The sequence below is a fragment of the Heteronotia binoei genome, chromosome 1 (assembly GCF_032191835.1).
Source record: "Heteronotia binoei isolate CCM8104 ecotype False Entrance Well chromosome 1, APGP_CSIRO_Hbin_v1, whole genome shotgun sequence".
Classification (NCBI taxonomy): domain Eukaryota; kingdom Metazoa; phylum Chordata; class Lepidosauria; order Squamata; family Gekkonidae; genus Heteronotia; species Heteronotia binoei.
Genome location: NC_083223.1, coordinates 36486184 through 36511110, shown reverse-complemented (window position 1 = coordinate 36511110; position 24927 = coordinate 36486184).

The following is a 24927-nucleotide window of genomic DNA, read 5'->3' as shown; positions in this document are numbered from 1 at the left end:
GTGTCCACTATCGGACCTATCCCCCACATTAGACTTTGCCGCGGCCAGCAACGGCAGCCCCAAGCTGCTGGCCAACCTGGTCACATGGAAACCACGGGTTGGCGGTGGCCCTCATGTGGAAGGCCTCACCATATTGCAGCCATGCTGCAACCAGTAAATAATATGCATGTACTGAAACACAGCAGCCGCATTAGCCGGCTGCGCCTTAGCAATGATGCCCGCATAAATTAAAAGCCGGGCAAACTCATTTGCCCACATCCTATCCACCCTTCTACGTTTTAGTTTTTCTTTTCCCTTCTCGCCGAGCTCGTCTTTACTCTACTTTTTGAGCTCTCTATAACGTAGGCTGAACACGGCTACATACTCTCCACGAAGGATTTTTTGTGTGTGTGTAACAGCCGTTAAATGATCTAACAGAGGCAACGAGGGGTCGCCATATGGAAGTATGTGTAAAGGTGTACTGGCATAAGGATTTTGGAGGGTAAAACCACCTGCCTCCTTGCCCACTCGGCCACCTCCCATGCATCTGTGCATACTGCCGCCCGCCCCCAGGCAGAACCCCCTGGGGGGGGCGGCCCTGTGGGAACAGCAGGAGTCACCGCCGGGACCGCCTGCTGACCGAGTGCCTGGAAACCAACGCTACCAAACCAGACCCTTGTGGGGCAGAACACTGCAGAGCCCAAGCCCAAGGCAGCCACGAACCCCACCGCATAGCGGGTGCTCCAGACTGCCCTGCGCCCTAATTCCCCCCCCCCCGTCCCTGGGGGAAGGGGGGCATTCGAATAGGTCCCCGAAGGCCACCCCGATGTCTGGTGCAGCAATACCTGACCCCAAAACCGAGGGAGTCCCCACACCATCCGGAGTCTGTGGTACACCACCTCCATGCACACCGCCGCTCACCTGCTCGCCCGACAGGCGTCCGCCCGGGCCGTCATCATGTTCCGGTTCTGGCAATGGGGCCGGCCCTGCCACACCACCCTGTAAGGCAGACAGTCAAGCCAGCATCTCTGCTTCAAAAGTGAAATGCTTCTACCGCCCCGAAGCGCGGCGACGCCCCTCCCATATGGGAGCCCCAATAGCGACCCTCTACTGTTCTAACGCCTCCAATTGAGTGATGATGGCAACCGGACTCACTCCCCTTGTCCCTGCACCTCCGCTGGACCTAGACCTGGCTGCAGGCCCCGCCCACGAGACGGGCGGGCAGGCAGCTTACCCTGGGACCCTCCTTGACCCTTCTTGGGAGCCATAGTGTTGCCCTTGCACTAAGCGGTACACACAACGGTGACCAAGATAACCCCACAGCAACCAAATAGCCACTGAGGTATGCCAATGTGACCCACCCAAGCCGTAACAGGAAGGGTGGAGGCGGAATAAGGCGAAGCCGGTCCCAAACGGCCCCCAATGTATGCCAGCCGTCACAATACCCTGAGGAGGGGTGGATGGGTTCGCTGAACAGGGTTTACCAGCCGAAATCAGTATGGCAACATATGAAGCTGCCTATACTGAATCAGACCCTCGGTCCATCAAGTCAGCACTGTACTCTCCAACTGACAGCGGCTCTTCCAGGGTCTCAAGCTGAGGTTTTCCACACCTATTTGCCTGGCCCTTTTCAGGAGATGCCAAGGACTGAACCTGGGACCTTCTGCTTCCCCAGCAGATGCTCTACCCCTGAGCCACCATCCCTCTCTACTGAGCCCAGCTGTGTCTCTCCAGGATCCCAGGCAGAGATCTCACCCTTGCCTGCTGCCTGTTCGCCTCTACTGTTCCAACTTATAACTGGAGATGCCGGGGACTGAACCTGAGCTCCTCTGCCCCACCAACCCATGGCATCTCTCACATTAAGATTAAATACAAATAAAAATGGCCACCGCGTGCACTGCTGGCCGTGATCGGTAACCCTTTAATGCGCCTCGACGCACTATAATAAAATAACAATGGCCAAAGGGGTGCTAAAATGGGGGTGGGGGTGGGGCGCAGATTAAAAGGCCGTGCAAACACAAGCCCCAGCACAGCAGTGCCTCCTCTAACCAAGAGAGAAAGAGGGCCAACCTGGCCTGTCAGGAGGAGGGGGGACAATATTAATAACCCACAAGAACCCCCAAGATCCAGGTATCAAGACAGAAATTGTGGGCCAAACACCCTGAAGGGAACAAAATGGCCGCCCCCAAATGAAAGGCAACTGCCTCAAAATGGCCGCCGCAAGCGAACCGCCCTCTTAGAAGGCCGCAGCGCGCTTCCCTGGTCCCGGGGAACAGAGAGCAACAGGCCAGCGCAACGCGCTTTTCCCCTGGTGTTAGCTGTGATCCTAACCCCCCCCAGTGGCACCCCACTCCAATTGGGAATGCCCCAGGAAGGCCAGACCCCCACCCAGCCAAATGACCACCGCCCACGCTTTTGCCAGTGACCCACAGCTATTCAAGCTGTTAAGGGCAACAAACTGGCCGCCGCGTGCGCCGCTGACCGCGTTCGACGGACTTTAAATGCGCCTCGCAGCACTATACTAAAATGACCCCTTGTGCTGAGCACGCCGCGCCTCTCCTTGGCACCCCGAAGCTGCCGCGTTAACTGGCCGTCGCATGCGCCGCGGACTGAGCTCGGCCCATGCTGCGCCCTTACAACCAGCCTATTGCCGCCCTAGCGACAAACTTCCCCATAAATAAGCACCGCACGCGCTCCCGGCCCACAGCCCGAGCACCGAACAACAGACCGCCGAAAAAACGAAGCCGCCGATTGTGCGAGCCGATCACGCTGCTGCTGCCACCACCGCTCGCTCCGTTCTGTCGACGCTCCAACCCAGGCCACAGAACCGTCCCTCGCCGTTCCGAAGCCCAGTAAACCGCTCCTACACGTGGCTCTCCTTCAGAGAGCCAAACGGGACTGCCTGAGCTCTGGGCGGGGCCGGGGCTTATATAGCCCCGACGCCACGCCCATAAATCGATCTGAATGAGCCAGGGCCAAGCGGTCTGTTGCTCCCTCCTTCCGAGGGGGCAAAGACGGCCCCCAGCCTGAACGCCGGCGAAGCCGGCTTGGCTGGGAAGGGCCGGACCTTCCCTTGGGCAACAGTATCTCATCAGTATCTCATCCTTGCTTTCCCCAGATGTTTCACACTCCCAACCAGGAATGCATGGGAAGGTGCGAATACTCTTTATCTTGTTAGATTCGTTTCCTTCTACTCTACTTCACAGCAATAAGCAGGAAAGGAGGAGGGGTAAGAATAACAGAGTCAAACTAGTTCCGTCCTCCATGATACTTCACAGACCAGTTTTATGGAGGGACATTAAACCATTAATTACCATTGGAATTTTACCATGCTTGACATACTGCCCCCCCCCCCTTTAATTAACGCTGGGGTTTCTGGGGAAATGCTTTATAAAATTTACTAATCAGGTGCCATGACATCCTGCATTAACAAACAAGGTATATGAATGATATTGTCTCCTAGCAGGTTTACTGCCTTTCACTATGGAGGTTCCTTTTAGTCAACATGAATGATAGCCATTGATGGACCTACTCGCTTAAAACCATCTATGTTTATGAATGGGAGGGAAGGCAGCACAGTATAGCTCCATCTAATCTGAACTTGAAAGCTAAGAAAGGGCAGTATTTGGATGGAAGACCATCAAGGAAGACTCTGCAGAGGAAAGCAGTGACAAACCACCTCTACCTCTCACTTACCTTGAAATCCTCTTCTTGGAGTTGTCATGAGTTAGTTGCAACTTGACAGTACATATGTACTTATGTATATGTAAGGTTTTGCCCAGGATCTATCACAAGACTTCTTGAGTAGGTGCAAAAGAAGCTTTAATGACGAATCAAATAGCAAACACTTGTAGCAGGTGTATGCAAGATTACTTGTCTTGCCAGACTGACAATAAGTAAAAAATACAATCCAGATATAGGTTACAGGTCAAAGGCTCATCATTTTCCCCACCTAACTCTCTCTCTTGCTCAAAAGTCTTTGAATTAGTTCCCGACCATGGTGTTGCTTTTCTCCAAGGTCACATTCCAGCTTCGCAGACATTTTCAGTTGGTACCTATCTTTTGTTCCCAGGGAGACTGTCAAGCATGCAGTTCTCAATGATGAGTCAAGTGGATACAAAACTACGTTTATTAATAGACTGATACGCTTTCTTGAGACAGGTTCTTGAGAGTGATACAGTCAATACATTGATACACTTCATTTAAGGCACACTTCAAAGGGTTCCCAAAGGTGGGGGCTAGAAAGGATCTCTAACACATAAATTATCATAAATGTCTACATTCTCACAATTTTTATCAGTATCTCATCCTTGCTTTCCCCAGATGTTTCACACTCCCAACCAGGAATGCATGGGAAGGTGCAAATACTCTTTATCTTGTTAGTTTCATTTCCTTCTACTCTACTTCACAGCAATAAGCAGGAAAGGAGGAGGGGTAAGAATAACAGAGTCAAACTACTTCAGTCCTCCATGATACTTCACAGACCCGTTTTATGGAGGGCCATTAAACCATTAATTACCATTGGAATTTTACCATGCTTGACATACTGCCCCCCCTTTAATTAACGCTGGGGTTTCTGGGGAAATGCTTTATAAAATTTACTAATCAGGTGCCATGACATCCTGCTCTGCCATCCATTCATTTTGGATGGCCGGGAAATGCTTCCATTTAATCAAATAATACAAGACTCCACGTTTGAATTTCGAATCTAAAATCTCCTGTACTTCATGATGACTCTGATTCCCAATCTGGATAGCGGAAACATTTGCGGGTCATCGGAGGTTTCCCTCCTCCTCCTCCCCCCCCCCACCTGGATCTTCTTCGCCTCTGTTTTCACTCCAGCTTTCAGATCCCGGCTACCTTTTCCGCTCTGCTGCTGGCGTTGTAAAGCTACCCTCTTCATGTTGGTCTCCACTTCTCCTGCCAGCTGTAGCCACCCTATCACCTTGCTTGTTGTAGGGCATGATCCAGAACATTTGCATTCAGCCCTCGGGTGAAATGCTCGATCTTCATCAACTCACTCCACCCCCTCACCTTGGCTGCATTGGAACGGAACTCTGCCGCATACTTGTGAATCGATTTGGACCCTTGTTGAATGTCTCTCAAGGTGGCTAATGCTCGAGTCTCCTCGTACTGCATCAGCAGTGCTTGGAGAAAGGTGGCCATGTCGTCCAATTCAGGGCTCATGGCCTTGTACAGACTTGCATACCAATGTTTAGCTGCCTCCTTAGCTTCAACCCTAGGTAGTCGACTCTGCTGAACTCATCGGGGAATGTGTTCCCCTATTAATGCATGTAGCCGTTAGCTTGAATGGTAAAGTACTCCACCTCCTCGGGATCCCCGTCAAAGGTGGCCTCCAGCTATCTACCACAGCCTCCTTCACGGGGAGGCAGTGGTCCTGCTGGTTGCGATCGGGGTGGTACCGCTGAGGGTCTAGCCGCGGGCGCTTGTGGAATCCTCGGAGGGTCGGCTGGTCTCAGAATGCATTCGATCTGCCTGTTGAACTCACGAGCCATGACAATGGTCATCACTTGCATCTTGTCCCGCAACCCTTTGGCGACCCTTTTGACTTCTTTCCTCACCATCATACAGAATTCCCAGGCGATTTCATCTTCCTCTTCCCCAGGGTCTGATGATCCTGGGGCTCCTTCCACCTCCACTTCCAACAGGGGAGGCTCAGTTTCTGAGCAGGTCGCGGCTGCGCTCCCCTCCTCTCTGGGCTCAGCCGCCTCGTCAGTCCCCGCAGCCATCTTCACCTGGCACATGTGCCTGGTTAGGATGGCATCTCTGCGTGCTAGGGCCTCATCCATCGTGGTGGTGGACGTGCGTGGCTGCCACTGATGAGGGGTGACCAAGAGTTGTTGAATGTGGAGAGGTGAGCCTTTCCCCGTGACTCTCCGAGCATCCAGCACATGCCACGGTAGTGTTGGTGCTCTCGCCCCTTCCTCTGGTTCTGGAAGTTCACTGCTCTCTGGAATCTTTTCAGCCATCCAGTTACAAAGTTGCCAGAGCCGTTAAACTTCTTTTGAGATCCCTCTCAAAATGTCAAGCATGCAGTTCTCAATGATGAGTCAAGTGGATACAAAACTACGTTTATTGATAGACTGATATGCTTTCTTGAGACAGGTTCTTGAGAGTGATACAGTCAATACATTGATACACTTCTTTTAAGGCATACTTCAAAGGGTTCCCAAAGGTGGGGGCTAGGAAGGCTCTCTAGCACATAAACTATCATAAATGTCTACATTCTCACAATTTTATCAGTATCTCGTCCTTGCTTTCACACTCCCAACCAGGAATGCATGGGAAGGTGTGAATACTCTTTATCTTGTTAGTTTCGTTTCCTTCTACTCTATTTCACAGCAATAAGCAGGAAAGGAGGAGGGGTAAGAATAACAGTGTCAAACTACTTCAGTCCTCCATGATACTTCACAGACCCCTTTTATGGAGGGCCATTAAACCATTAATTACCATTGGAATTTTACCATGCTTGACAGAGACAAGATTAGGCCCTTGTTTACCACAATAAATTGCCCTCAGTTATGGCCTTATGTGCTACCACTCATAGTCTTCATAAATTCATACAAAAAGTATAATTAATATTTTTAAAGGTTGGTAAATATTGATAGGAGCCCTGAGGTGCAGAATGGTAAAGCTGCAGTACTGCAGTCGGAGCCCTCTGCTCACGACTTGAGTTTGATCCCAGCGAAAACTGGTTCAGGTAGCTGGCTCCAGGTCGACTCAGCCTTCCATCCTTCCGAGGTTTGTAAAATGAGTACCCAGCTTGCTTGGGGAAAAGTGTAAATGTCTGGGGAAGGCAATGGTAAACCATCCTGTAAAAAGTCTGCCATGAAAACGTTGTGAAACCACATCACCCCAGAGCCGAAAACAACTGGTGCTTGCACAGGGGCTACCTTTACCTTTTTAAATATTGATACTATAATACAGGGGTTAGTGCAGTCATGAATATATGTGCATAAATGTATAGATGAATACATGGAACGATGGAATAGTAGGTATATGAATATGCTTGGGACAATTAGCCATTCATCAGTAATGACAATAATATTAGGAAAATTAATAAGCTGAATCACAAGATTGAAATCAAATCCTTGTCAGGAACTTGTACCTGTGTCTACAGGCATCCCTTGGGCCATCAAATTCCATTAGTTAATTATGTTTTTTAAGCCTTCTAAGATAATGATGCAACAATTAATATATTAAATCTGAACAAAATAAAATAAATCCTTTTCAGAATATATAGAAGTAAGGCAACTGAATAAATTACAGCAGTGTGCCAGCCTTTTAATATGTACCAGGCATGACTGCCAATTATCATCATCATCAAAATTTTTAGACTGCCCTCTCTCAGAGAGCTCAGGGTGTTAAACAACATAATTAAACAAACAATTAAAATCAATAAATAGAGAACAATAGATAAAACAGATAAAAACAGATAGAAATGGTACCATTTCTCCAGATAATGGATGGTGTACATATAACTTTGCTTCCTCCATAGGGTGGATCACATACTGGGATAGGTAAGGTCAAATGGAAGCCCTAAGGGACTATTGCTATCTTCAATTCTGATTTTCACAAACTGTGAGGGCCATGCAGCTGACTGGTGTAGGAGGCACCATTGCCCAGATGATCAGCTTCTATGTCTGCACTGCATCAGCCCAGCACAGTGATCAGGTAGGCATGTAGGATGGGCAATGCTTATTTGAGCTGCATTTCATCACATCTTTAAGCACAGCACAGTAGCTATTGTTGAACCAGGACCAACATTTACTGCTGGATATCTGGGGAACAGAAACAGAAGCAGTTAAATGTCCATTATCTTATCTCCAGAACATCATTGAAAAAAGAAGCTGTGAATCACGGCCTGATGTTTCTCTAATGTCCTAACGAGCAAGAGGAAATTGCAGTGGATGAAAAAGTTGTGTGTGCTGAACTCCAGTGTTGGACATCATTTTCAATATTGCCTCCAGGAACGACTGAACGGCTTGCTGGGTACAAAATCATTAAGCTGAGAAAAGCGATGGCAGATGGCTCCATCCGGAAAAGGCACTTTTGATCACTGTCTGCTTTGCTCATTCAATAACAACTGAGAGAATGAGAGAGAGAAAAAGAGGAAGAAATAGAAATGGATTATACTCAAAGCTATGGCTCCAAGAACTGTCAAATATTCCTATCCCACTTTTTATTTGGGAACTGTCTTTATTCAGTCACCTTTTCTCTTTCTCTCCTAATATTGTCAGACATCATGGGAAAGTCTATAGGTATTCTTGATGTTTCAACAAGTTCACCATCCATTTGTTGGGAATGAATGGTAGATTAAGAATTAGGAGTAAAAAAGAGAATCAGACATCAACCAGATGTGTTCTTCTCTCTCTTCCTCTATGATATCCAGCCCACTTTGTATAATTTCCTGTCCACTTTTTCAAAAGAGTAAGTGACTTTTCTTGCCATATGTAGACATTTAAATTCAGGAGAACTACACATACCATGTTTTTCAATGACAATGGAGAAACACTGGAGTCTTCAACACAGAGTCGCTAACACCAACTTCATGGATATTTGGGGGTGGAGCCTGGAGAGGGGAGGATTGGGGAGGGGAAGTACGTCAACAAGATACAATGCCACAGAATCCACCCTCCAAAGCAGCCATTTTCTCCAGGAGAACTGATCTCTGTACTCTTGAGATCAGTTGTGATTCTGGGAGATTTTCAGACCCCACCTGGAGCTTGTGCAATGAAAACAGAGAACCACGGCAAAAGAGGGACAGGGGAATCAAAAGCAGGAAGCTTCCGTGAAAGCCAGCCTCCAAACAAAAGCAAAACATACAAATTGTATAAATACAGTATATTCTCAGATAGACAACTCCATCAGTTCTTAATGCAAAGCAAGGAACGTGTTCACTGGAAACCAGTCCTATTTTCTTTCAGCAAAGTAATGCCAAATAACATCAAGGAAATTCACGTGAAGTAAAAAATGTCAAACAGTCCAATATTTCTTGATATGTGCAGCCAGCTGCCCATATAGCAACAAGGTCATACTGGTGCCCTTATTTCACATTTAGTTTCCTCAAGCTTCTCAGAAATAATTCCTTCCACTGGGTAAGAACGCCAACAACTTTCAACAATGCTCCTGATTTAAGTGTTATGCATTGTTGAAAGTTGTTGGAGTTCTTACCCGGTGGAAAGAATTATTTGTGACAAGCTTGAGGAAGCTAAATGTGAAACAAGGGCACCAGTACGACCTTGTTGCTATCTGGACTGCTGGCTGCACATATCAAGAAATATTGGACAGTTTGACATCATCTTTTACTTCACCTAGATTTCCTTGTTATTTGGCATTAATTTGGGGAAAGAAAATAGAATTGGTTTCTGGTGAACACGTTCCTTGCTTTGTATTAAGGACTGATGGAGTTGTCTATCTGAGAATATACTGTATTTATTGTTTATACAATTTGTATGCTTTGCTTTTGTTTGGAGGCTGGCTTTCATGGAAGCTTCCTGCTTTTGATTCCCCTGTCCCACCTGTTGCTTGGCAACCCTATCTAAACATGAGACCTGTTGCTGGGATGCCCCCACAAAATGTCAAGGGGTAAATTTTGAAAAGTGGGTGAGGAAAGCTAGCAAGGGAAGGCGTGATGATGTAGAACCCCATCTAAATTGGGCCCAAGCACTGGGATGGATGGACTGGACCAGATTAGGAATCGTTTTGGAGTTCCAAAACAGGGGAATTATCTTGGGAACATCTCTGCCAGTTTTCCTTTCTGCTGCAAGTATTTGAAGCCTGGGAGTGGTTTCACCTTTGATGCAAGCCCAAAGGCACTTGGCTCTTAACCTAGGCTATGGCTCATCATTACTGGGCCAGCAGATCCAGGGGGCTAGTACAGGAAGTGGTTATATATATTGTATTTTTCTGTTTATTTAAATTGTAATTTTGTATTTTATAAATTGAAGTCCCCCAAAATTATAGACCAGCTGACATTGTTTTGCTTTGCAGATGGGTAGCCTAGCTTCCCAGAATTCCCTGAAAAACCTGGGCCTGGTGATTTTTTTATGCTTAGTCCCTCCCCCCTTCAGCAGACCTGAATAAATACCCATCATCTCAGCAGGGGGGACTTCAAAATGCACTGAAGTGTGCATTAAAATGGCAACATCACATGTGGCTGATTCAGACTTATAGCACTTGTTACCACAGCGACTGGCTACCAGTAGCCCTGGAGAACCCTGATCTGGATGTCTCAGGCTAGAAGAAGAATATATTGGATTTATATCCCATATTGGATTTATATCCCACCCTATACTCTGAATCACAGAGTCTCAGAGTGGTCACACTTAACCACTGCACCAAACTGCTCTAGTCTGATCTTGAAAGCTAAGCAGGGTCAGCCCTGGCTAATATTTGGATGAGAGACCTCCAACAAATACCAGTATCACTATGCAGAGGCTGTCAGTGACAAACCACTTCTGAACGTCTTTTGCCTTGAACATCCTATAGGGGTCGCCCTAAGTCATCTGTGACTTGGTAGCACTTTCCACCACCAGCATAGCACAACATGAGTGAGAAAGAAGCTCTTTACAAACATGGTGGTAAAACAACAATTGGTGCTGGGTCCAGTTTTTTAAAAAAGTTTCTGTTGCAGGAACTGGAACTTTGTGTATATTTTCCATTTATCTTCTCTAGTATCTTCAATCATCCCATCATTATTTCATTTTTGTGTGCGTGCGTGTGTGTGTGTATGTGTACCCCCCCCCCCCCCCAAATTTGGACTGATTACCTCTCTTGTTTCATTAAAGAGATAATCAGATCATATTGTTACAATGAAAGGAGAGGAAAAATCTCTAGTAGCATAAGCAAGCAACATTTGAGTTCAACCTCATCCCACACTTGGGAAAAATGAATGCAGAAAAAAAAATTATTTAAACTTAATATAAAAAAAGATGAAATTATCTATTGTGATGGTAAACTTGGTGAATTCTAGTTAAATGTTGCTTTAATGAGAAAAGTTGGCAAAATGTTTGAAAAGATTTGCATTATATTTTTGTTGCTTATCATTCTCATAACTACAAAAGAAAGCTAGGGTTATTAAATATATTTTTCAAAAAAATCCAAGTATTCTTTATGAAGTAGGTTTTTAAAGGTATGTAAATCTGAGTGGTAAAGCTGCAGTACTGCAGTCTGAAAGCTCTGCTCATGACCTGAGTTCGATCCCGGCAGAAGCTGGGTTTCAGGTAGCTGGTTCATGGTTAACTCAGCCTTCCATCCTTCCAAGGTTGGTAAAATGAGTACCCAGCTTGCTGGGGGGAAAGTGTAGATGACTGGGGAAGGCAATGGCAAACCACCCCCATAAAAAGTCTGCTGTGAAAACATCATGATGCGACGTCACCCCAGAGTTGGAAATGACTGGTGCTTGCACAGGGGACTACCTTTACCTTTTTAAATCTGAGTTAGGCAACTAGAACATTGACATCCAAGTTAGTAATGGTAGCAACAGTCAATATTCTGGGGAGCTTATGGGAGGAGAATGGCAGAAGTCAGAGAATGATACAGATCAAAGTCTGTCACCTTTATTTGAGATGGAACTGTCTATCCCTCCTTATTTCCTTCCTCCTATGAGGTTTGCTGTACCCTGCTTATCTCAAGTCTGCCCAAGTAACCTGAAGCCATATAGCTAATTAGGAAAAGCAAAGGTCCCCTGTAATTAGGGATCCTGTAAAAAATATCTCAGCTCTTTCGTATGCTTGCAGCTTGCAGCGAAGCTACTAGGCTACAGAGGCATTGTTTGCCTCCCTGGGAGGATGGGAGGACGGTCATCCGTTTGGGTGTGAGTTTCAGGGGGCGGGGCCAAGCCAGTGTAACGGCCAGACCTCCGCTCTCTGTTGCAGTCTGCCGAATGATTGGGCCGAGGCTGGGAGCGCATGGAGGTGCTCCATTGAGCCTGGCTCTGTCTCTTGTTGTGCGGCGTCGGGGGAGGCTTGTAAGAGCGTCGGGAGGCTCATGAGCGGCGTGCTTTGGCGGCGGCGAGGGATTCGGGTGGTGTGGCCTTGACGCCGGGAGGTTCTTCCAGCAATGGGTCATTTACAGCAGCATGGGATCACACTCAGGCGGCAGGAATTGTTCTTTGTTTGTTTTGAGTTTAAAGGGCTACTGTTGTGGCTGGCTATCCCCCTCCTTAGAAGGGAGAGGGGGCTTTTTTGGTGGTGGCTTTGACCCCTGTTAGGGGTTTGGAGGGAGGGGTGATTTTGTGCCCCTAACCTGGACAGCCCAGGCAAGCCTGATCTGGGGGATCGTAAAAGCTAAGCAAGGCTGGCTCTGGCTTGAGTTTGGATGGGTGTACCACCTGGGGTAATGTTGCCATTTTGAAAGGGCTTCTGTTCCCTTTCTCCTCAGGGGGAAGTAGCCATTTTAAGGGGTTTTTGTTCCTTTCTTCCAGGGGGAAGGCAGCCATTTTGAAGGGGCTCCTGTCCCCTGTGGGAGGCGGCCATTTGGAAAGGGCTTTTGTTCTTTTCTTCAGGGGGAAGTGGCCATTTTGAAAGCATTCCTGTCCCCTTTCTTCTCACTGTTGTGGCCATTTTTGTGAGCATTTTTAGTAGTTGAGAATGTCTGGGGGTAAGGGGTCTGGCAAGTCTAAAGGTAAAAAAACGGCGCCAAAGGCCCCTAAGGCTTCGGCTAAGAGGCCTCCACCCCCTTTGTCCTCTTCTGACGAGGAAGGTGATGAGGCCATTGGTAATAACATTATGCAGAGGCTTCGGGCGCTAGAACAGGTCACTGGTATTTCTCCTTTGGAGGGAGGGGAGAAGGGCAAGGTTTCTAAGAGGGCGCTGCAGGCAAATGTTTTAACTAGACTGTCAATTCTTGAGGGCAGGTCTGGTGTATTCTCTGGCAGTACCATGGGTCTCGGCAGTTCAGACGGTGGATCGGAGTCTGCGGCTGGCTTGGCTGGAGCGGGGTCATCACTGGTGCCTGCTAGATTGGTTGGTAAGGTTGGGGATGTTTCTCAATTGTATGCTGGGTCTGCTTGGCAATGGGGGCCTTGGGGCCAGGCTTCGCCTAGTGGGCAGGGCATCCCGGGTGTGGGCTTGGGGTTTGCTTCCCCCACGAGCGTTGGTGCGTTGTCCAACTGGGCTTGGCCAAATGGGAAGGTTGGCATAGGTGGAATGTGGCCAGGCCTGGGGCAGCAGGGCATGACAGGTCCCTTTATGTGGGGTTTGGGGAACCCTTCTCCATATGGGGCAGTTCCGTTTACTGCCTTACCCTTTGGGGATATAGCGTTGCCCTTGGGGGATCATTTGTTACCTGCAACCAGGGGGCTTGAATAGAGGGTGCCTTCCAACGAGATGTGCGTCTGGGATTTGGGCCCTCTGGGGCATGCCTCCCTGCTGGGCCAGCCTGGAGGGAGCTGTGGGACACAACTTCGGCTGGGGCTGGGTCTCTCACCCACTAATGGCAGGGGAGCGGTCTGTTGAGACCCCTAGCCCTGACCAGGCCGCATTTGGGTGCCCTTACTGGTGGTTATTATGTTTAATAAAGTGGCCTATTATTAATACCAATGCAGTTGTATCCAACTCTTTATTCCAGCTTGGGGGGCAATCAGTTAACTGGAAGCCAGTCCCAGTCCACATGAACATATGACCAGTTTCTAATAGTTTGAAAAGTATTCTCCAAGCAATGGTGAGCCTTCAGTTCCTCCATGGGATGTGGTACAGAATATTAATGGATCTATCCTCCAGGAATTTAAATAATCCTCTTTCAGAGTTATCTAAACTAATGGCCACCACTATAACCAAAACAGAGGGCATTCTTTTAATGGAAGCAAAGTCATGATTTGATAGATTAGTTTGGGAGGTGACCTCTATTAGGGATACTGTTTTTTTTTTTCCTTTCTGCTATTCATTCTAATATCCACTCCATTATGTTGTAGGAATCTTTGTTGTTAGGGTCATGACAATACTGTGAGGGTAAAAAGCATCCTCTAGGGTTGCCAATTCTGGGTTGGGAAATTCTTGAAGGTTTTTTAGGCAGTGCCTGGAAAATAAGAGAGTTTGGAGAGGGAAAACTGATCTCTGTAGCTTGGAGATCAGCTATAATTCCAGGAGAACTTGAGGCGTCACCTTGAGGTTGTTAACTCTAACATCTTGTGAGACACTCTCTTTACTGAAAAACATTTCCTGCAATATAATGAAACACAAATAGAAATGTGTGTGATCCAGCAACACTCTGCAGAAGTCTGTGCTTCTGGGAAGATTGATGGGAAGCTGAAATCTTTTAACACTGAATGAATAATGTCCTGCAGTTGGAATCACTGCTCATATGGGACCCCCATTTGCACTAATTGACATAACTATCACAGTCCCCCACACATACTTCTAAGTATAGAACAAGGGAGCCACTGCTTCTCCCTCTCTCGACTACACTTTGCATTACAGAACTGTTCAATCAATTCTCCTCAGTAAGCTGGCCAATTTCCCACTGGGAGCTTGCCCTCATCAATATTCCCTCAGCAAACCAGCCTTTGAAGAACTTCAGTACATTTTAGTTCCTTTCTCACTTTCTCATCTCTATTGAAATGCCATCAACTTTTGCCTAGGTGAGGCCTTCCTACCCCAGTTTCATTGCCCTTCTTACCCTCCCCCCCCCAACTCTCTGGTGGATAAAAACTTTTAAATGACTGAGATAAGGGGGTGGGGAATAGGGGAAGACTGACATGTTATTCAATTTGGGCAAACAAAAAGAGGTGAGTTTTTTAAACATACTTTTGTGAAACCTGTTTGTTATAGCACTCCAGAAAAGTCTATGCACACATGAAGCTATCTGTGAAGGTTGATATGGTTTACTTTGAAGATGGAGGAGGAGGAGGTTTGGATTTATATCCTACTCTTCACTCTGAGTCTCAGAGTGGCTTACAATCCCCTTCCCTTCCTTTCTCCACAACAGACACCCTGTGAGAGAGCTGGGGCTGAGAGAGCTCTTTGAGAACTGTTCTTGAGAGAGCAGTTCTGAAAGAACTGTGACTGATTCAATGTGGTCACCCAGTTGCTGCATGTGGAGAATCAAATCCAGATCTCCAGATCAGAGCCCACTGCTCTTAACCATTACACCAAACCGGCTCTTCAATTGGCTGGTCTTTCCAAAGTCTCAGGCAGAAGTCTTTCACATTGCCTGAGTCTTTTAGCTGAAGGTGCCAAAGACTTAAACTGGGATAGGGTTGCCAACTCCAAGTTGGGAAATTCATGTAGATTTGGGGGGTAGAGCACGAGTAGAGCAAGGTTTAGGGAGGGGAAGACATAAGCAGGGCATGTGGGGCCTGGATATCTTCCACCACTGCAGTTGATCTCCAGAAAACAGCTCTCTTGGAGAAAATGTCTGCTCTATGGCATTGTAGCCTTTTTAGTTCCCTCCCCTATCCAAACCCAACCCCCCCCCCTCAGATTCCACCCCCAAATCTCCATGTATGCCCTGCCAGCATGATAATTACACTCCTATTTTTCAGTCCCAGGCATGCTTCTTTAGATCCAGGTAGGTAGCCACATTGTAGACTGTGTTGGTCTTAACGGTGCCATGGGACTCTAACTTTGTTTGCATGCTTCTTTAGTTATTTTTAGGTTTCATGATTTTATTGTGACTTCCCTTTAGTGTTGTAAGATATCTTGAGCAGATCATGGTAACAAAAAGGAACCTGCACATGTTGGATCACAAATTGTATAAGCCTATTATGGAGTCCTAACATCCCATCAGCAAGTTGCCAAGATAAATTTGGAAAAGTAATAAGATTTTGGTGAGAAGAATTGGATAATTGAATGAGATGGCTTCCTCTACACTTCAGGGGTATCAAACATGTGGTACATGGGATGGATTCAGCCTGCACAAAGCTCAAATCCAGTTCCAAGTAAATTCCTTCTTCTGCTTCCTTTCCCAGGGCTGCTACTGCAGCCACACTGCAGCTTGTTTTTCCTACAACTCCTCGGTGGCTCTTTGCAGGATCAGATCTACATGTTTTTTGAGGGGGGGGGGGGCAAAATTAAAAAATGACACCCCCTTATGGGTCCATTCTATCTTATAGGCCCATAGAATAGAATGGACTCCATACCCAATTTGGCACCCCCCCCCCCTCCGGCAGCGCCTCTGCTTCCCCTTAGATCTGTCCCTGGCTATTTGCTTTCTACTTCTGTTTTCTCTTGCCTCCCTCCCCCTTGCTAATACACACACACACAGAACTCCATGGTTGCTTCCTGCTTTGTGTGGGAGAGACACAAAATCAGCTCTCTCTTTCTCTCGCTCTCTCTCACACACACACACAGAGCTTCTGCTTCCTTCTCTGGAGCTGCTCTTCCTCTTTTTGGGAGTAAGGGAAAGAAGGAGAGTCCCAAGATGGCAGATTCAAGACCAACAATGTTTTATTCCAGGGATAAGTTTTTGTATGCAAGCACAGTTCTTCTTTAGAGGGAGGGTAGGAAGTGGGTGGATTGATGGATTCTTCTGACAAGCACAATGTACATTGAGGAAATTATTTTGGCTTATTCTGAAAAGTTTTTTAAAAATAGATTTCTCTCTTCCTATCTGGATTTATTTTATTTCCAAAACACCCTGATTAGGAATTAGAATACTTGGAGAGTGGGGTGATTTCAGATGTCAAATGATAATAGTACACATTGGTAAGGAGACAGGAAAACTAACTCTCAGTTCAGTCCATGACAATGCATTGTCTTGAGTTTCATTATCAATTGCAATTCAGCAGTCTCTCTGTCTAATCTCCCTTTAAAATTTCTTTGTAAGAGCACTGCTACTCTTGGGTCAGCAACTGAATGTTCTGGTTTCTAATGTCAGGCTTATGTCCATTTATTCTTTGCAGCCTTCTGGACTGAATCCTCCAGGATGGATTTGAGAACTAGGTTTCCTGTCTTATTACCAATGTTGGTACCACCTACTACGCCCTGCATATCATACCAATCCAATCAAGCCTGCTAATTGTCATTCACCTGCTATTGCCATTTGACATCTGAAATCACCTTTATAAAGTTTATACCTCTGGTACCTCTTATTACATTTTATGGCATGCATGACCCTCCTAACAAATGTTTGACACATCTCCTCTACAGTGTACATATGACGATGCTTGCTGCGCTAAACATAAAATGAAAGTGACTAAAAAGTGAATTGCTTTTCAGACAACAGTCATCTAGTGTAGATGTGTGAGTAAAAGAACCAAACTAAGCTAGAACGTTCCTTCCAGATATCTCTACCTCTTGGTCTCCTACCTGTTCTGAAGTCATTATTTAGCATGTTAGAGCAGGGGTGTCGAACTCATTTGTTATGAGGGCCGGATCTGAAATAAATGAGACCTTGAGGGACTGGGCCATGTTGGGTTGAGCTGAGCACAGATGGCCATGTGTGTGCCTATTTAAGATTAGGTAGCAGGGATATACATTTTATAAAGAACACAAAAAAACACAAATAATTTTTTTTTAAAAAACTTAAAACATGCTTAAAAAGTTAGCACTCATTGGTCTTAAGGATGCTTTCTTTGTATTTCTCCCATGGGATCCAGGAAATTGGGCACAGGAATCTCTGGCTCTTTCCTTCCTTCCACAGGGGACCAGGATGGGGAGGAGCCTCAGCCAATAGAAGGAAGAGAGGCTTGGCTCAGTAGCTTTGCTGTACAATTAAGAGAGCCTGGCAAAGCAAACCATTCCTCCCTTCTTCCTCCCCAAGAGAGGAGCCTCAGCCAATGGAGAAAACTGAGGCTTTGCTCTGTAGCTCCTGTGCAATTGAGCAAGCCTTGCAAAGGAAGCTGTGATGCAGAAGGAAGCAGATGACAGCTAGTTGCTTGGGGGCCTGATAGGAGCCCTGCAGGGGCCTGATTTGGCCCCCGAACTGCATGTTTGACACCCCTGTGTTAGAGGCATGCTCTGAAGTACATTAGTAGTTGCATTAGAGAGATAAATGGAGAAAAACAGGAGAAGAAAATAAACAAAAGCAGAGACATGAAGCAGAATTTTTAAATTTTGCTTTTCTGTGTATGTGTTTTGAAGTACAGGGAAAATGAGGTGTTGGGGAGAGGAGGCGAGCGCAAAGTGAATGATGAAATATTCAAACGTAGACCCCCTGCTGTGGGACAGATTTGTTGAACTTCCCTCAGAGAGGTGTAAATTATACTTCTGCATCCAGAATGGGAAGGATGATTCATGTAGAGTAAATTCTGTTCTGCAGTAACTTGTTCAGACAAAAGTGTCTGGCCCTATCCCCTAGCCATTGTCACCTGAACAGGGGTGGCTTCACTTATTCCACAGAAACCAAGCAAGAAAAGTGAGTAATTTGCACTTCCTTGTTTCACGCTGCTTGTGTAATAGCTGAAGGAAGGACGGTGCCTTGCCTCCACATATGAGCTGTAACCATAACTCAAGCACATACTTCTCTTTACAGGGGGAGATGTCAGTCCTTGCTTGACTTTACTCTGAAAGCATAAAAATAGAACATGAATCACTCATTCTTCCTCCGAATCCCTCCTCAGCCTTCCTTCTTGTGTGTACATTCCAGTGAAGTTTGCCTAATGCTTAATACCCCTGGAAGAGCATTGCTGATAAGAACTTGCTTGTGGTCCTTGGCTTGACAGCTATCCAGCTGTCCTCAACCAGGGCCAGGGGGTTTATTGTCCTGGCCTCAGCCTGGTGGAACTCTCTGCTGAGTAACATCTGTGCCCTGTGGGACGTGATGCAGTTCTGCACGACTTGTAAGACAAAAGATGTTCTGCCAGGTGTTTGATTGAGGACAGTGATGGTATCCACCTGACTGGCTCGACCCCCACTCCCCACAAGGCAGTAGTACAACTGGAATTTGACTGCCATCCATTTGAATTGTATTGCTATTGTGAATTTTACTGGGATGTTAATTTTTTAAATTGTTGTCTAGTGTTTGTGATTTAAGTTCATTGTATACTGCCCTGTCCTCTACTTAGGGAATGGGTGGTATAATAAATTCAATTAATTAATTAAATAGGGATTTAGCTATGGGAACTGTATAACAGGATTGCACTAAATGTTTCAGCTATGGAACAAAAAAATAGTGAGCTCAGGGGTGGGAGCCAAAATAATCCTCCTACGTGCTGTAAATGTTTACTACTTTCATTTTCCCCTGACATTAGTTCTGTTGCTGTGTCGGTGCCATTTTATTTATGGACTATTTTATTCCCTGGGGATAGTCACATGAATGAGTCCAACCAGTCAGGGATCACACTGAGTCCATGCCAGTGCTGCTTTGGAGGTGACTGTATGTGACTTGGGTTAACAACATGCACTACTCTAGCACAGTAGAGAACACATTATAAGGAGTCCAACTGCATTATCAGTGAAGGATTGTAGCTGTATTACAGTCTTGGTTACAGACCATTAGCAATCATCATTGATATTATTAGCAGCAGCATTTTATCAAATGGGATGATGATCCAGAAATATTAACTGTCGGGTTTTAAATATATTGATGATTCACAGAAGATGGATCTCATTATGAATAATATGAAAACAAAGCTATTACTGCATGATTCACTTTCCGGTAATGATGGATAAACTTTAATGGTATTTGGATGTCGAAAAACTATTGGGACTGCTTTTACTGAACCAAACTTGGAAGCTCCTTCCCACATGAAATTAAAATGCTCCTCTTTCTTGGTTTTCTCCCCCTTTTGGCTCATCATTAAATGTGTCGAATGCTATGTTCTTACCTGGGGGAGCGTGCAAGGCTTGTAATATTTATAAAGTGAACAGTTACTCATCTCAAGGCCATTTCTGTTGTATGTATTATTTATTTCCTGCCCCCCCACCCCTCACTGTGTATCTTTAAGAACTGTGATTAATAAAACATACCAATTTGAAGACTGTGGACCCTGTTCCCAAATATAGCAATTGAGGCCATTTCTATGCAAATGTCACAGGAGATAGTTCGTATCACCAATTTAATTTTTTTTAAATTTAAGTCTGGGGTACATTTCTTTACATTAAGTATATGCTTTTTGATTATTTTTATTTTACCATCTATTCCTGTAACTAAATCCCCAAGGGTTTTTGAGATTCTAGTACAGAAAGATGTAACAATTAAAAACAACTTAAAACTGCCATTTTTAATAACAGACATTTTAAAAAAATCCTCCAAGTTTTGCTCTGCATTTTTGAGTTCAAAACAACATAATTATATTGTTAATCTAAAACAAACTAACTAAAAAAAACAGAACAGGAGATAGAGCTGCTTCAAAAGTTTGCTTTACTTATTTAAAATGTGTATACCATATTTTCAGACACTGAAGCAACAAGGTTTCATGCTGTTGACATAAAACCCATCATCTAAGTGGGAAATGTCAAAACCAATGAACTAACTAACTAACTAAACTAAGCTACAATTATATCCCATTCCTTGAATGTCCCCCCTGAAAAAAGTTGGATTCAACTCAATAAGAGGCAGTAGTTTTTGTTTATTAAGATGTAAAGGTATAATCCAGTTAATGCTGAACACTTGTGGGTCACATTGATTTCAACTGGAGATTTTAAAAGTGCATTCTTAAACAGAGTTACACCCTTGTAAGTCCCTATAATGAAAGTTTGTGCTATGTGCTGTCATGTTGCTTCTGATTTATGGCAACCCTATACCTCCAAAACATTCTATCATTAAAAGCTTTACTCAGGCCTTGAAAACAGGACATAGAAAGGTATAATTTAGGACTGTGCTATTAGTTATTTCTGTTTAAATCAATAGAACTTCAAAGTGTGTCTCTGGTTGGATCAGTGGCATTAAACCTTTCTAGAACACCACAGCATAGGACCACTAGGCTTTAAGGATGTAAAAAAAAAGTCATGTGACGTCAGGGCAGGTGACACTGCACCACTTTCAAGGCCAGAACTAGACTGTTTCTAGATGAGGAGCAACAGCATGACCCTGCCATGACAACAGCTAGGATTGGCAGTTAAGGTGTCAGGAAACTTCTGGAAATTTGGGGGTGGAGTCAGGGAAAGGTAGAAATTGAGAAGGGCAGGGAGCTCAATGGAGATGTGATTCCATAGAGTCTACTGGGGGTGTGCAAAAAGCTGCCAGTATTTTTCATGTTCGGGTATATTGAACCAAAAAAAAAATCAGTATTTCCTGATATGCGGTGCGGGGCTGCCAGTTCCCACTGCCCCCTCTGATCTTGGGCTGGCTCCTCATTGCTGTCCAGGAGAGCCCACCCAAAAACTGATCCTGCATGGAGAACTCTCCCCACAGCACAGTTCTGCTGGGCTGTCTGGTTTAAACTGAACTGTCCAACATATTTATTATTTATTATTTATTTATTTATTACATTTGACTTATATCCCGCCCTCTCCGCAAGCGGACTCAGGGCGGCTCACAGTATCATATCTACACCGTTAAACCAATAAAATATATAAAACCATAATTTACATTTTCCAGTTTAAAAACATATTACAATTTTTAAAACCATTATATAGTGCTGGATCCATACATTATAAACGGCATTAAAATTCCAAGCAGTGATCACCGGCATTCTGTGTAATGTCCCGTGGCAGCCGTCTTTTCGTCAAGCATTGAAGGCCTGCTTGAACAACTCGGTCTTACAGGCCCTGCGGAATGCAGACAGATCCCGCAGGGCCCGTATGGCTTCTGGAAGGGCATTCCAAAGCTCTGGTGCTGCCACCGAAAAAGCCCTAGATCTTGTCACGCATAACCTGGCTTCTTTTGGTTTGGGGACAGAGAGTAGGTTTTTTGCCCCTGAACGCAGTGCTCTCTGGGGGATATATGGAGAAAGGCGGTCCCGTAGATATGCAGGTCCCTCATCCTCCATTGTTTCAAATAGAGGGGGGAAAGGCATTTAAATGGATTGCAATCCCTTTAAATGTCTTTTGCAGCCTGCTGCCGTGGGTGATGATGAAGGGGAACTGCTGGCCGCAGAGTTGCTGGTTGCAGCAGAACCAACAGCTGACAGCACAGCGGCCGGTCCCTCGGAAGAAACTGATAGTTGGCCACTGCTGCCCTCATTCCCTGCAGTTGAGTGGCTACAAGCACAGAGCCCCCCCCCCCGACTCACCCCTGCAGATGACTCATCTTCGAGAGAGACTTCAGCAGGATCGGGCCACCAGGCGCTGAGAAGTGCGGTCGAGAGCTATGTGCTCCCTCAGCCCAGAGTTCTAACAGGAGCCTGGCCGCTTGTTAATTGGAAACAGTGGCAGCAAGCCATTTAGCCCCCTGCTCTGGGCTGATCTCCTTGTGGAAGCAACGTATCTAATCTTGTGATGTGCATCCACCCCGGCTGGCTTTGAAACCTGATCCTTCGGCTCCTGAACTCCCAGCTATGAATGACTTGGCTATTGGTTGGTGTGTTTGGGGACACTGTTCTTTATTGGTTCCTATTCTGCTCTGCTGTGTTGGCTCTGACCTCAGACTGGCTGCCCTGGTGGTTTTCCCTCTGCTTTTCAACTTATACCCTGTCTGGGACTGTGTCTCGTTCCCTGCCTGCATCCCAGGGTGTGACACCTGCAAGTGAACTTATCAAAGTGGCGAGTTCATCCAGAAGATGTTAAAAATGGTCCCGAAAATTTTCAGGATTTTTCAGGTCAGTCATTTTTTGATAGCTGAATAAATACTGGGTTCTATATCCATCTGAAAACATATCCAGAAAATACCAAAAAGGTTTTTTTTTAAAAAAAAAATAATTAAAATAAATCTTTGGCTCAGTATAGGCTGAATCTACTTTCTTAAGCAGCCATTTTCTCCTGGGATGCTAATCTCTGTCACCTGTCATAATTCTCCAGGCCCAACCAGGAGGCTGTGCAACAAAAAAGAGTCCCACAGACAGGAGAACTGGAGAGTAAGCATGATGCTCCATGTCAATAAGTCAGCCCCCTCCCAGCCAGACCAGCAACGCCAGTTACAGGCTGGGGGCCGCGTTTGCCCTCCTGGAAGGAGGGGAGGCTGGCATCGGCTCCTGGCCATATGGGGATTTAAGGAGGCGTGGTGCTGGGGCTATAAAGCCCTGGCCCCACCCTAGCACACACAGTTCGTTGGTGGCTCTCGGGAGGAGAGCTGCGTTGCTTGCAGCTGGGAGCGAGGGCCGGAGCCGGAGGCACGTGCGAGCGGCGGTCGCAGCATGAGCGGGGCTAATTACCTCATTCCTGGACGGCGCAGGGCGAGCAGCAGCACGACATGTTGATCTTCTGAGAGCGTGTAGCTCCAATTGGGCTGAGTCAATTTACCTTCCAGGCACGGGGCAAGTTGTAGCGCGGCGCATTAAGGGTGAAGCATACAGCTCCGGCTACCGATAGCCAGCCCAGGCAGTGGGGTTTTGGCCTCAGGGGAGGGTTGCTTAGTTTGTTTAGTTTGGCAGAGGGGGGTTTAGGTGGGAGTTGGGCTTGCCCCCCCTCCCCTCTCCATTTGTTGTGAGGGCAATAGCAGCCAGGGAGTGCTTTGTCCCACCCCCCCTCAGTTTAGGGCCGGAGCTGGGGAGCGCGGGCGAGCGACAGGTGTTGCAAGCGGGGCTGAGCTGGCTTCTGTGGGCAGCTGGTTTGGTGCAAGGGGTGGTGCGGACCTGTGGCAGGGGCATTGGGGAAGGGAATTAGGCTGGAGGCCCCCCCCATCTGCCCCCACCCCCACCCTCATATTTTTGCCTATGGAGATAGGGGTAGTTGAGGGGGTGCTGGGGTTCTGTTTTCTCCTTCTCCACCCCCCTCATCTGGTAGTGGGTTATATAGGGGGCTAAAGCAGGTGCAAGGGGCACCCCATTTTTTTTCTGCAGCGGTGGTTGTGTCCAGTTTTAGGAGTAGCGGGTTGGGGGTCTGCTGTTGCTTCTGGGGGCCTGTCTCTTTTTGGGGGGCGTAATTTAGTTGGCATGGCGCCCAAGAAGGGTCAGGGCCCTTCCAAGGGGAAGCAGCCTGCAAAGAGGCGTGCTCAGGGCCCTAGTCCAAGGGGAAGCAGCCTGCAAAGAGGAGTGCTCAGGACCGACAGTGGGCACCTGGTTCATAAGCAACTGAGCAGTGCAGGTGCTCACAGTGCGGCGGGCCAGTCGGCTCAACCCAGGCTGCTCTGCTGGGAATTTACATCTAAGGGCATGTGTTCCAGGACAGCCTGTAAATTCAAACATGAGTGCCCGCTGTGTGGGGGGCCTCATGCCTTTTCAGCCTGCATTAAGTCAGGAACAAAGGCTGGCCCCAAACGCCCTGGGGGGGGGTGGTAATCAGCAGCCGCCTGGAGAAGGGACCCAGTCCCATTTGTCTGAAGGAACGTAGGCGACTGCTGGAAAATTGCCCCCTGATGGCAGATAGGACCTATCTGATGGATGTTTCTTCATGGATTTAGGATTCTGTAGCAAGGACCTAGGTGTCAAGTTGACGAATTCAAGAATGGGTCAAAGTTGATACTAAGTCTTCATTTATTGATAACCGGTACTCTGGTGCAAGCCTCTAGCTTGCTAAGAATGAAACCAATACATTGATACATGGGTTTTAAGATACACTTCAAAAACATTCCTACGGGGGGCAGGGGTTACAGGAGGAAACAGTCACACCCAACTACTAGATACTTTCTTAGACGATAGCCAACAAATGCTCTTGAATTGTTATGCAAGGCTTCCTCCCACCTCAGGCCCTGAGAAGGCGCCGGCTCATTCCTTCACACCAGTTACAAATCAAAATAAGAAAAGGGGGGAAGGGGAGCAACTAAGGTAGAACATTAGCAGCAGTGGATCCATTATGATTTTAACAGGGCCTATTGCTTAGGCCATGATCCCCCAGTCTTAAGTCGTTATTAGTCGATCTTGACAACAGGGTCCCTTGGTTTGGCCCCTAACCTTCATTCGGCACCTATGTGACGCCATGGGGTCCCTGCGGCTTCCTCACCATAGGGTTTGGATGACTGCAGGCATGGGGCGCACATTATTCAGTTTTGTTTATGGGGGATCTATTG